Source organism: Solanum pennellii, chromosome 6 (assembly GCF_001406875.1).
Source record: "Solanum pennellii chromosome 6, SPENNV200".
NCBI classification, from domain to species: domain Eukaryota; kingdom Viridiplantae; phylum Streptophyta; class Magnoliopsida; order Solanales; family Solanaceae; genus Solanum; species Solanum pennellii.
Genome location: NC_028642.1, coordinates 41,988,266 through 42,002,447, shown reverse-complemented (window position 1 = coordinate 42,002,447; position 14,182 = coordinate 41,988,266).

Here is a 14,182-nt window from a genome sequence, read left to right as displayed (position 1 = left end):
TAAAGTCCTAGTTAACTGTGTGAAGCGTGCTACATCTATAATTAAGAGCTGCAACACTTAGGAAATTTTCTCACTTCTTTCAAACTCATTTTGTGCATTAGAGTTTGATCTATAAAATTTTTCATTCTAACTAGTGTTTACGCGTGTTTCAATTAATTATGCCTCCATAAAGAGCAGTCAGAGGTCGTCTGGCTAGGAGAAATGTTGAACCACAAGAAGAAGTGGTACCTAATGCACCTAAAGTGCAACCCCAAGGAAAGGTCACCAATGCTGAGTTCCGTGAGGCTATTCGGATGTTAAACCAAGTTGTGATCAACCAGGTTGGGCATCAGAGAGGAAATCGATAGGATGTATCTGACACTTTGAGGATCCACCAGTTCTTAAGAATGAATCCTCTAAGTTTCACAGGTTCGAGCACGATTGAGGATTTTTTCAAAATTTTATTAAGGAGTTAAAAAAGGTATTTGAGGTTATGCACGTTGCCGATACTAAACTAGTTGAGTTGGATGCAAATCAACTAAAAAATTTTACTAGGACTTGGTTTGATTAGTGGTAAGAGGGTAGAGATGAGGATGCACCACATGCGAGTTGGGCTTGTTTTGAGAAGGTTTTTTTTTGGTGCGTTTCTATCTTTAAGAACTGAAATGGGCTTAGGTACGAGAGTTACTCTTACTTAAGTAGGAGTTTCTAAGCGTTCATGAGTATGGGTTGAGATTAACCCAACTATATTGTTATCCTTTGGAGATGGTTGCGGATATAAGGAGTAGAATGAGCTTGTTTGTTGTTGGGTAGTCCCGTCTATTAAGCAAAGAGGGCAGGGATGCAATGGTGGTAGGTGACATGAATATCTCAAGGTTGATGGTATATGTGCAGTAGGTTGAGGAAGAGAAGCTGAGGGATAGAGATGAGTTCAAGAATAAGAGAGCTAAGACAAAAAACAAGTCAGGACAGTAGAAGAGTAATGTCAACTGCACATCCTTCCAACATAAATAGAAGAGACTTGCTCATCACCTGCTAGTGCAACTGCACCTAAGAACAAAGGTGAGTACAATAGTCAGAATTTCAGAGTCATGCCTGCCTATTCTCAAAGTAGTAGGATGCAAAGGGATAGTAAGCCTCCTGTTTTCGCTAAGTGTGGTAGGAACCACTCAGGTACATGTTTGAGGGCTCCACAGGTTGTTTCAAGTGTGTTCAGAATGGGCATTTCATGTGCAAGTGTACAAAGAACAAGAAGGGAAATGGTAATGGGGGCAATAGAGCCCAGTCTTCTTCCCTTGCTCCACCACAGAAAGCTGCACCTAGAGGGGCTACTTTCGGTACCGGCGAGGGAACAAACCTATTATATGCCATCAATAGTCGTTAAGAGCAAGAGGATTCACCTCACTGGTTTGATCCAAGTCTTTGACTTTATTGCTTATGCTTTGCTGGATCTAAGAGAGAGTTTGTCTTTTGTATTTCCTTATGTTGCTATGTATTTTGATGTTATTCCTAAGCAACTTAGTGAACCATTCAGTGTTTCTACACCTGTTGGTGAGTCTATTCTAGCAGAGAGTGTCTATCGTGATTGTCCTGTTTTTGTCAATCACAAAAGTACCATGACCGATTTAATTGTGTTAGATATGGTGGATTTTGATGTCATTTTTGGTATAGAGTAACTTCATGCATGTTACACCTCTGTTGATTGTAAAAGTCGAGTTGTAAAGTTTCAGTTTCCTAATGAGCCACTCTTAGAGTAGAAAAGCAGTTCAATAGCGCCTATGGGTCATTTTATTTCATACCTAAAGGCAAGGAAGTCAGTTTCGAAGGTGTGTGTCTATCACTTAATCCAAGTTAATGATTCTAGTGCTGAGATACATCTTATTCAATCTGTTTCAGTAGTAAAAGATTTTCTATAAGTCTTTCCAGATGATCTACCAAGAATCCCTCCTAAGAGAGAGATAGACTTCGATATAGATTTTCTTCCAAATATTTGTCCTATATCTATTCCACCATATAGAATATCTCCAGCAGAGTTGAAAGATCTTAAAGAACAGTTGAAAGATCTTCTTGATAAGGGCTTCATTCAACCAAGTGTCTCACCTTGGAGCACTCCGATCTTATATGTGAGAAAGAAAAATGTTCCCTTAGGATGTGTATTGATTACTGTCAGTTGAACAAGGTTACCATAAAAAACAAATATCCTCTCCATATGATTGGTAATCTTTTCGATCAACTTCAGGGTGCCATCTATTTCTCTAAGATAGATCTCATATCTGGCTACCATCAGTTACGATTGAGGGAATATGATATTCAAAAAACAACATTCAGGACCCGTTATGGTCACTATGAGTTCATGGTCATGTCATTCGTTTGACCAATGCACCTGTATAGTTCATCGACCTTATAAGTAGAGTTTTCAAACCTTATTTGGATATGTTTTTTTTTTTATCATTTTCATTGATGACATATTGATCTATTCAAGGAATGAAGAAGATCATGCTAGTAATCTCAGAATAGTTCTCTAGACTTTAATAGATAGAGAGTTGTATGCCAAGTTCTCAAAGTGTTAGTTTTGGATTGAGTCTGTGGCATTTGCTAGGCCACATTGTGTTTGGAGAGAGAATTAAAGTTGCTACCTAGAAAATAGAGGTAGTGCCAAATTGGCCTAGACCTACATCTCCAACTGATATTAGGAGATTCTAGGGTTTGACAGTTATTATAGAAGATTCATAGAGGGGTTCTCATTTTTTTCATCCTCTTTGACCAAGTTAACTCAGAAGACAGTTAACTTTTAATGGTCTGATGCTTGTGAGAAAAACTTTCAGGAATTAAAAAGGAGGTTGATTGTTGCCCAATTTTGACCTACCAGAAGGTATGCAAGGCTTTGTTGTCTAATGTGATGTGTCTAGAGTTGGTTTGGATTGTGTATCAATGTGGAATGGCAAAACAATAGCTTATGCCTCCAACAGTTCAAAGTTCATGAGAAAAATTACCCAACCCATGACTTAGAGTTGGTTGCCATAGTATTTGCCTTGAATATATGACATCATTATTTGTATGGTGTGCATGTAGATGTGTTCAATGAACACAAGAGCCTTCAATATGGGTTTACCCAAAAAAGCTTAATCTCAGACAGAAGAGGTGGTTAGAGTTACTCAAGGATTATGACATGAGTATTCTTTATCACCCTGGTAAGGATTATATGGTTGATGATGCTTTAAGAAGGTTGTCTATGGGTAGTGCCGTCCATGTTGAGGAAGAAAAAAAATAGAGCTAGCGAAAGATGTGCATAGAGTTACACGCTTAGGAGTCCAAATAATGGATTCCACAGAAGAAGGAGTGGTATTGATGAATGAGGCTGAATTATCATTAGTGTCAGAAATAAAAGAGAAGTAAGACCAAGATCCCATTTTGCTTGAATTCAAGGCAAACGTTCATAAGCAAAAAGTAATGACTTTTGAATCAGGGGGGATCGTGTGTTGAGGTTTCAATATAGATTGTGTGTACCCAGAGTGGATGAATTCCAAGAGGGGATCATGGAGGAAGTTCATAGCTTCAAATATTCTATTTATCCGAGCTCCACAAAGATGTATTATGATTTAAAATAGGTTTATTGGTGGAGTAGTATGAAGAAGGACATTTCAGAGTTAGTTGCTAAGTGTCCGAATTGCCAACAAGTTAAAGTAGAGCACCAAAGGATCAGTGGTATGGCTCATAATATAGAACTTTCTAAATGGAAGTGGGAGATGATCAATATGAATTTCATCACAGGTTTACCAAGGTCTCGTAGGCAGCATGATTCGATTTGGGTGATTATGGATCGAATGACCAAATCTGCCCACTTTTTTATAGTAAAGACTACCCATTCAACAGAAGATTATTCTAGGTTATATATTCAGAAGGTGGTAAGACTTCACCTTGTTTCAATTATATCAAATAGGGTTACACAATTTACTGCACAATTTTGGAAGTCATTTAAAAAAAGGTTTGGCTTCAAAGGTGAACTTAAGTATTGTCTTTCATCCTCAGAGGCAAGCAGAACACACTATTCAACTTTAGAGTACATGTTGAGGGCTTATGTGATCGATTTCAAAGGTAATTGGGATGATCACCTACCTCTCATCAAGTTTTCTTACATAAATAGTTACCACTCTAGCATCCAAATGGCTCCTTATGAAGATCTTTATGAGAGAAGATGCAAAACTTTTATTTTATGGTTTGCAGTGGGTGAAGTAGGGTTGATAGGACCATGTTTAGTTCATCAAGCTATGGTAAAGGTAAAGGTGATTCAAGAGAGGTTGATAATGACACACAGTCATCAAAAATCCTATAGATGTTAGGAGAAGAGTTAGAGTTTGAAGTTGACGATTGGGTGTATTTAAAAGTTTTACCCATGAAGGGCGTTATGAGATTTGGCAAGAAGGGGAATCTTAGACCCGGGTATATTGGACCTTATCAAATAGCCAAGAGGATTGGCAAAGTAGCTTATGAGTTGGAGCTACCACAAGAGTTAGTAGTGGTTCATCCCGTATTTATGTCTCCATGTTGAAAAAGTGCATGGGAGATCCTTCATGATCATACCAACTGAAGATATTGAGATTAAGGATAGCTTATCTTATGAGGAGATTCCTGTTCAGATTCTAGATCATTAAGTTTGCAAGTTGAGGAAGCTACTTAGGAAGATGAGGAAGATATGATGAAGAGATATCCACATCTCTTGAAATCTGGAGAATTTCCAAATCAAGGTACTAATCCTTCCTTTATATTAATATAAAAGTTGGCATGCTGTTTTGCATTTGCTTGTGGGTGCTTGAACTGAATGTTGCATGTTACACCCTTAGACTAGTAAGAGTAGTCTTATTCGAGGATGAATGTTCCCAAGGGGGAGATATTGTAACATCTTGCAATTTGAAATAGTTATGAAGAAGCTAAGAACTGGAAATACCATCTTTAAAAACAATAAAAATGTAGGAAATTTGTTAAAGTTAGGAAAAAATGAGTTTTTGGTCAACTTCAAACGGCCATAACTTCTATCTCAAAATGATATAGAGGTACTTCTAGATATGGTAGGAAAGATCTTGGAATGATCTTCCAACACGCTAAGTTTGCACGATTATAAGTTCATATGAGTGAGTTATGCCCTTTAGAAGTTGGGTTGTTGAAATAAGGAAAGTCCAATCCGAATTTTTGAAGGGTATTTTGGCTTTTTCCTTACCTTTTTATTTTAATTCGTTTTTGATAATTAATTAGGGGTCTAATCTGAACTTAGTCAATTTACGCTCTTGGAAAAAAAATTTAGGGTTATTATAAAATAGAAAAGAAGAGGAGAAAGGATAAGAACATTTAAGATTCGTCAAGATTGTTGAGTTTAGCTTGTGGATTTCGTCGGGGGTGATCCCTATAAGGTATGTAAGTTCATTGCAATGTTGGCTTCATTCACACATGAGCCAAACATGTTTAATTCAGCATGAATTCATCCTAAAAGTTGAAAGTTTGAATGTTCTTAATGTGTGTTCTTCAATTGGGATGATATTGAAGAGTGTCTTGCGATTATAGAGTCGATTATTAGAATTGTTTCATTTAGATTCTTCTATATATGTTGTGGGGTACCTGAATCTAAAGAGAATTTGATAAAAATATTTGAGTTCAGGCGAATTGGGGATGGAAAACGAAGAAGGAAAAAGTCGGACAAGAATAGGTACCGGGTCTGCATCGCGGACGTGTTCCTCAGATTTGGAAAATCCTCTCTCGCGTTGCAGAGCGGTCCTGGAACTTTTTGCCTCAAAAGTTATTTTGCAACCAAATATTTTAATTCATATTCGCGTTGCAGAGTAGGTTCCCAGCAATGATTTCTTGATCATTTCTCATGATTAACTATCTAAAATCACTCTAAACATCATGAAATCTTTTCTATCGCAAATCTCAATCCTTGAATCCATAATTCAATTGAAGGATTAGTTAAGATTCAATTCAAAAGAATTTAAGATCCAAGTTAAGAGAAGTTCTTAGAGTGTTCCATTAATCTTTTACAAATGATTTAACTTTGTTTTAAGACTTGAGTTTTGAGTTCAGTAAAGAGTAAAGTTGAAGTTCATTCCTTCAAAAGTTTATGGGGACTATGTATTTCCAAAGAGTTTAAAATATTTTCACATTTAAATAACAACAGAAACTGAGATTTCCAAAGAGCCTTTGAGCTAGTTTTCAGAAACGAGTAAATGCTTTCACAATTAAGCAAGAAAGGAAACTAAGATTTCCAAGATAGCCTTTGAGCTAAGTTTTTGAGTAATTATCTCAAATCACTGAAAGAAGTTATGTTTTTAAACATAAAGAGCTAGTATATTTTGGGAGAAGTGTTGAGCAATGATATGGGGGGTAATTCAAAAAATTCCAAGCCGCCATAAACCATGTAGTAACCATGGTAGAGAAGGTTCATACTTTTTAGAGGATTCCTTTAGTGATTCTTAGCATAGACTAGTGGATCCACTTAGTAGTGCAAGTTCTATACTCATGGTAAGGTATAGGACAGTGCTGGCAGCGTGAGGCAAAACGGTGTATCATCACAATAGCTCTTACGTAATGGTTGTCGGTTAAAGAAACTCCTATAGAAGTAATTGTATTTTCATATACACAGTTTACTTGTATTTTTACATACATCTCAGAGTTATATGTATCTTTGCATACACCCAGAGTTGACTCTATGTTTTAAAAATCTTTTCTTTATATTGCACTTGTTTTAAATTACTTTATATTGAAATAAGTTTAGTTATGTTGTAAGTTCTTCATATTATTTTCAAGCCTATGTTGTTTTTATCATTCCAACTCGCATACTCGTACATTCAATGTACTGATGTCAGTTGGCCTGCATCGTCTTATGATGCAGACGTAGGTAACCAGGATCAGCATGCAGCGCATCATTGATCCAGTGAGCACCCCAGAGTCAGTTGGTGATCCTTCTTGCATTCAGGACTCATTTTTATTGCATTCTATTATATTAGTTTATTAGGATGTCGTGAGGTTTTCCTCGACATCCATCTCATTCATTTTAGAGGCTTCATAGATAGTTAGTGAGATGTTAGTTCATTTGTTGTTATCATGCTATTGGCTTATGTTCAAATTTGAGTTGCCACTTTGGCTAAGTTAAATATTTATTTTTAAAAACATTATGAGTTTAGTTTTAGACAATTAAGTTGTTTAGTATTTGAATTTCTTTTCTTTATGCTTAAAGTCTTCCGTTGAGTAAGTAAGTCAGGCTAAGAGTTTGCTTGGGGGCAACAATGGTTCTCGAGTCCCAGTCTCACCCAGGGTATAGGCTCAAGGCATGACACTTTTACATGATGTTCAAACTCTCACAAATCTAATGTATGATGGTTTATGTTAATTGAATCATCACTTGTCTCGTGAAAGTGCAAGAAGCAGCTAAGAATTTCAAAATCATCAAGGGAGGTAAAACATTGATCAATGCCAGTTGCTTGCTCTGAAATTGTGTGGATACGTCGATTGATGAAAAAACTTCGTAGCTCTATTGGTGGCTCCACTACATTACATGCTGACAATATTAGGGCAATACAAATAGCAACAAATTCGGTCCACTATGAGAACATAAAGCACATAGAAGTGGCATGTTATTATATTCAAGAACTTGTTGTTAATCAAGTTATTAATCATTGACATATCACGTCTCATGATCAATTGACAGACATGTTTACAAAGGTAATGACAAGGAGCAGAGACCAATTCATATTATCAAAATTGATGCTTCTTGATAAGTTGCATCAATTTGAGAGGACATATTGATCATATCAGATATAATTCTAAATATCTGATATGATTCTAAAAGATATGAAACAATATTCTACTTTAACCATGCAGAATTATACCATTGTATCCTGCTTCTACTTATGTATTTATATATATATATATAGGGATAGTTATCAATTGAAAAACATAGAAATACAAGATACTTTTAACTTTTTTTGGGTTTTTGATTTATTAACTGCTTAAAAAATCAAGTGTAGTATCAATACACAAATCACCATGTACTGATAGGATCAGGCGGTCAGTCCAACATACACAAGTAAGTAGTTCATGACTTAATAGCAACCACAAAGCAATATGCAATATAGCAACAACATCAGTCACATGACATGAAAACGACAAACAAGAACTAAACAATGCATAACATGTCTCACGTGATCATAATGCAAATATTGATCCTCTCGTGGAACCTCAAGCATATACCTAGTCTTCTCACGGAACCCAACCCAAATTATAGTATAAGACTAGGCATAGCATCCGAGTCAACCATATATAATCATATAAGGCATGAAAATCGAGCCAACCAACAAGCATAGCAAACATGTATAATCACATTATACTACATCGTGCATCAACACATAGCACAATAAACAAGACTACTTGCACCCACATGGTACAATCACAAATTCATTTCACACGCTTCATATCGTACATTACACAAATATGACGCTACAAGCAATAAACATGCACATATACATAATCCAGACGCATAACCATCACCTACCTCGAATCAAGCCTCTTGAAAATAAGCAATACAAACAACAATCAATCACAAAGAGCCTAATAATTTATCCGAATTAATAACAATTTCCAATTCTGATCAAAATGTGATTATTTTTCTCAACTTAGGGCTCCTTCCCATGATGAATTTATGCTCAAAATCCCTTAATTTTAATAAATATGATAGAAATAAAATGTGAGCTTGTGATCAACTAAGATTCAGAGTAATCCATAAACGTAATTATGAAAGCAATCACTTATACTTGTGATCGCGTACACTAGGGTGTTTGTGGAATAACAAACATTTAATGCATAATGATATTTGGAGTTCCATTCCTATTTTACCAAGGATGAAATATAAGTACTTTGTGTAATTTATTCATCATGTTCTAAAGATACATGAGATTTTTTTTTCCAATAAATTTGTCCTGAATTTTCTTGAGTTTGTTCATACACAATTTTGTAAAGTCATGAAAACATTTTATTTTAATTTTTGAAGAGAATACATTAATTAATATTGTTGAGCTTTCAAAAAGTAAAGGAATTATTTTTAGTGCACTTTTCATCATACTCCAAAACAAAATGAGCTGTAGAAAGAAAGAATCGAATCATTTTTTAAATTACATTGACTCTATTGAGTATTTCTGATATGTCAAATAAACTTTTGTCTAAAGCAGTACATACTTTTGTATACTTGATCAATAAACAAACATTCAGAGTCATTGATAATGAGATTCCATACTTCAAATGATTTCATAGTAAATCTAACTATTTTTATGTGGTTTTAATTGTGTTTGCTTTGTCCATCTTTCAGCACATGAATATCATAAATGTTTTTAAAATTCAGCATAATATTTTTTGTGGGCTACAATGACACGCAAAAATGAATATCCCTCTTATATAATGTATTTTATTGTCACTCTGAATATTTAATATTAGTTACATGAGACTTTGTTGACAAACCAACATATGGAGTTCTCACGGAAAGTAACAAGATGTATTCGATTAAATTTAAGGTAGATGGTACATTGATTGCTACAAACTTTGAAAGGTTTCTCAAGGGTAAAAATATGAGCATGGGATAGATTATGAGAAGATTTATGTATTTATTGCTAAGATCACAATTCACAATGATACGAGTATTGTTAATTGACGGCCTACAAAAAGTTGTATTTATGATTTACACCTTGGTATGTCTTGCCAAGATCAAATGCATTTTGCCATCTTTCGAAATCTCTATGGCTCAATATAAGCTTGTTGAATTTCATTTGATTAATTTCTAATTCACAATTCAAATTGCGGAATTTTCTCAAAGCTCTTAAGATTATTCCTTGTTTCTTACTACTTCTTCGATAGGTATCAATATCATAATACCTCTCATTTATGTCGATGATATCATTACCACATGAAATGATTGTAGCAAGTTCAAAAATTAATTGACTACAACGCCTTTTATCGGAGTTCAATGGTGCTATTATAACTCTTATGGTGTTGCACGTTAATACATTTTAGTGCGACTAAAATAGCAACAAACGTAGTGGAACATAAAAATACAAAACATATAAAGGTGGACTAGCATTACTCTTGGGAATTGGTTGTCAATCGTCTCATTTCTTCTCATGATCAACTTACCAATTTGTTTACAAAGGCAATGACACACACACAACATCACTATCTTATCTCCAAATTTCTACAATGTTTATCGGTTTATCATTATAAAGAGGGGGTGGGTGTTAGGAAATGCTATAATCGTATTGTTATCACAAAATATATTATTTCTTAAAGTATGACTTAATTACCGATGCTATAGTTCTAACAATATATACACCTTCATTGAATATGACCTTTAACCCTAACATCTTGTATGGTGCCACGTATACTTGTGGGGGTATCATTTATATACTCATTTGTCACAAAATTACATTCTACAATTAGATTAAAATATATTTTATATATAAACATTACGTAGTAACACTCCTTAGCTTCTTTGTAATTTAATACTTTCTTATATTTTAATATCCCTTAGTGAAACTAGTGACTATAAGTATTTCCTATTGGATAGTTGAAAGGATAGAAGGCACTTGATGTTACGTTGCATCTGTTATTCCTTTTCTTTTCAATTTGTTTATCATATTTTGACTTGTCACAGAGTTTAAGGAAATAAAGAAGACTTTTGAATCTGATGTCTCAAAATTGTAAAATATGCAAATCATGTGGTCGTAATCATATCATGTGAAAAGTAAAATTAAAATATTATTGAAAAAAAAGAGACATTCTTTATCAAACGGAGTAAAGAAAACAAACAAATTGAGTATGCATTATCTATCCCTATTTTATTCGAATGTGATGATTTCACTAGTAAAGCCAAAAAATGTAATGCCGTGTTTAATGACATGATTCCCTTAATCGATCAATAGGATAGCAAATTCTTCACGGATTAAAGATGAGACATTGAAGAAGCTTAGTACATGGAGCCATTGAAATTAGTTTTTGGATGTAACTTAATTTGTTGAGATATATGCATGTAAAACCAAATAAAATATAGTAGAATAGGAGGAGGTATAGCTAGTATCCAATATAAGAACAGAGTGGGGTGTCACGAGATTGCAAATAGGAACAGTTCATTAATAAGGAAGTTTGCATAAGGTTGTTGCTTCAAACATTGTCTCCATTCCTCCAAGACAAATATGCACGTACCCAACCTCTTCACATGTGCACCCTTCCCTTTTATCAACTATCATTACTACAAAACAATTCTCTCCATACATATTTATCTTGTCTCTTCCTATTTACTATTTCTCTATTTTCATTTTCTTAAACTAATAAACATATACTATATCTCTTCTCTTTCCTCTCTGTAATTCTGTCAATACTTTTCTTTGTTGATTATAAGGGGTGTCTTAATTCATATGTCTCGCAAACTATATATTATCTTCATATATGTTAATGTTGTGTAAATAGTAAACACCAAAATGTATACGGGGGCAATAGTCTGATACGTAAAAATCAAGTATTGATTTGAGACGACTACAATCATCTGAGTCTACTTAATACAAAATAAAATGTCACAATATAGGTGATGTTGTGTCACTTTCCAAAATTATGCGGACACCACTGCAAGTAAGGGTAGGCATGTCTGTCTGTTGTCACACATAGATAAAAATAAAAAAAGTAAACAAGAAGAAAAGATTCATCCTGGTTTGAATATTGGATATTTAATCCAACTCGTTTAAGGTTGAAATGTACATGAAGGAGACCTAGATGATCTACACCTCTACATCACACCGAGCAATAGACCCTCAACCTACTAATGAATGATGGACGTTCTTGAGCAAGTCTCACTAAATTGTTATGTAGAAATCTGTGTGTGTTAGTTAACGAAGTCAGATTATTGTGTTTAAAAGAAGAAACGACCAAGACTTGGAGCCTCTTTACAAATGAGTGTATGAAAACAAAGGCAACAAGTGTTGTAATTTCACATAATTAGAGAAGGCAAAGTTTACCCCTGAGAATACAAATTGTGAGTCACGTGAGTTAGAGAGTATCACTTCGGGAAAGTACATTCACATGCAAATGTGACAAAAAAAAAACAAAGCAAAATCATGTATTTAAATTGCAAAAGTTTTAAGTCATAAAGAGAGAATGTACGGGAATGGTAACCAAATGACAAAACACTGTCTTTGAACTTATTAACAACCTTTACTCAACATTCAATATTTAGTTCAATGCAGCTTTTATTCCTTTTATTTTATTCAGAATAGTATATAATGCGCGCTCGCACAGGTGTACCTATTGCTTAATACATTCTCCCAGCAAAATCTCTTATACTGTAATAAAATCTTCTATAAGTCACACAACTCTGTACAGCTTTGATATTTTGTACTCTTGTAACAGAATACTTATCTGAGATAGTATTATTGTAAGGCTTCACAGGAACCATGGGAGTCTCTCCTACCCAATCTTGGATAGCACAGGCTGTAGTGTAAGGACCATTTTGCTTCCTCCTGTGGACAAATGTGTGTGGTTTTTCTTTGCACTTTTAAGGTTTTTTTGTTTCATTCAACATTGATCACCTCTGGTAGGAATATTTGGGTCATTATAAGATCCTGCAATTGAAATGAATATGAGTCACAAGACATTAGGAATATGTATGTTCCCCACTTCCTACGACATCTTGCCATTTATTCTCAAGGAACAAATTGATCAAGCACCAGATAATATGGTTATAGACAATACTCATTTGCATTGCTGGACCATGGGTCGAACAAAGAATCCAAAACACATAGGTCCTGCTGATACTTGTCCAGATGTCTAAAAGCATATATAATGGCCCCCATTTGTTTCATGTCTAGTCATATACAATTCTACCCATTTAAATCTAGCTTAGTTCAAGATAACACATATTTTGCTAAAACTATCAAGTGCACAATGGCATTAAAGAGAAAGGAGAACTGTTGTCTTGCCAACTGCAGCTTCTAAAACAGATTTATTGTGACAGATTATTACCCTGAATTCAGGTCAAGGGCTGGATTAGAACTTAAATACAACTCAAAATTCACCAATCCGTTAAGGAAGTACAAAAATCCAAAAATGACCTTAACTTCAAAATTCATAGGAAAAACAACAGGATTTTGTGTGTCAATAGCAACTTTGCATGGGGCATCCAGAATATTTTTCCATTCTGATGCCCCTTAAAAAACATTACAACAATATAGCTTAACTCACTCGCTAGCAATGTTTAAGATCCCATGAAACAAGATACCTTTCACTTAGCATAGCCATGGCTTTCTAGTGGACATGTAACATAAATTACAATGTATCTAACATGTAAGAATTCTCTCAACTTTCTTAAGAAGAAAAATTTTAAAAAGTCAGCAATTTAATAAAACATCTAAATAAAGGCGTTATGGAAAATTTCTAAGGAAGTTACAAGAATCTCAGACCTGATAATAGTAATCTCAAGACCTTACATCATATGATAAATTTTGAAATCTAATCAGCAAATTTGACTTGTATTTCCCAACTTCAGCATCCTCAGCAGACTCACGAGTGGAATTGAGGATTGATATAACTCCAGCTTGATGTAATACCTCAGCAGCCTCATCTGCAGTACAAGAATGAACACTAAACACTACATCCATTCAAGCCCATGTACAATCACAAATAACAAATGCCTCAGCAAGGTCCAGTAACATCTGACACTAATGCAGGGTGTCAATTTGAAGCTAACCAAACATCAGGCCTAGCAACATATAGTATCATCAGGCAATTGGTCTTAATCCCCGATTAGTGTCATCAGCCAAAATAGGATAATGCAGCAAGGGCCACACATATAAAATAAGAAGTCTTCATACATCTATAGTTAAACACTACACAAAACTGACTCAAGTTGTACAGCATACTTTTGCCTTAAATACACGTGTAACAGGCCATTAGTGTTAGAATACATGCAATTGCTCAAATCAATCACACCATTAATGGATTCTCACGGATGTATTAGAGAGAAAAGAAGAGAAGATATATTCAGAAAGAAGAAGAATATTCTGTTAACCAACTAATTACAGTGAAACAGTGATTTATATACACCGTTAACCGACTAACAACTTGTCTAATTCCGTAACTACCCTTTAACTAACTTTACATATACGATCAAGTGACACCTATCTCA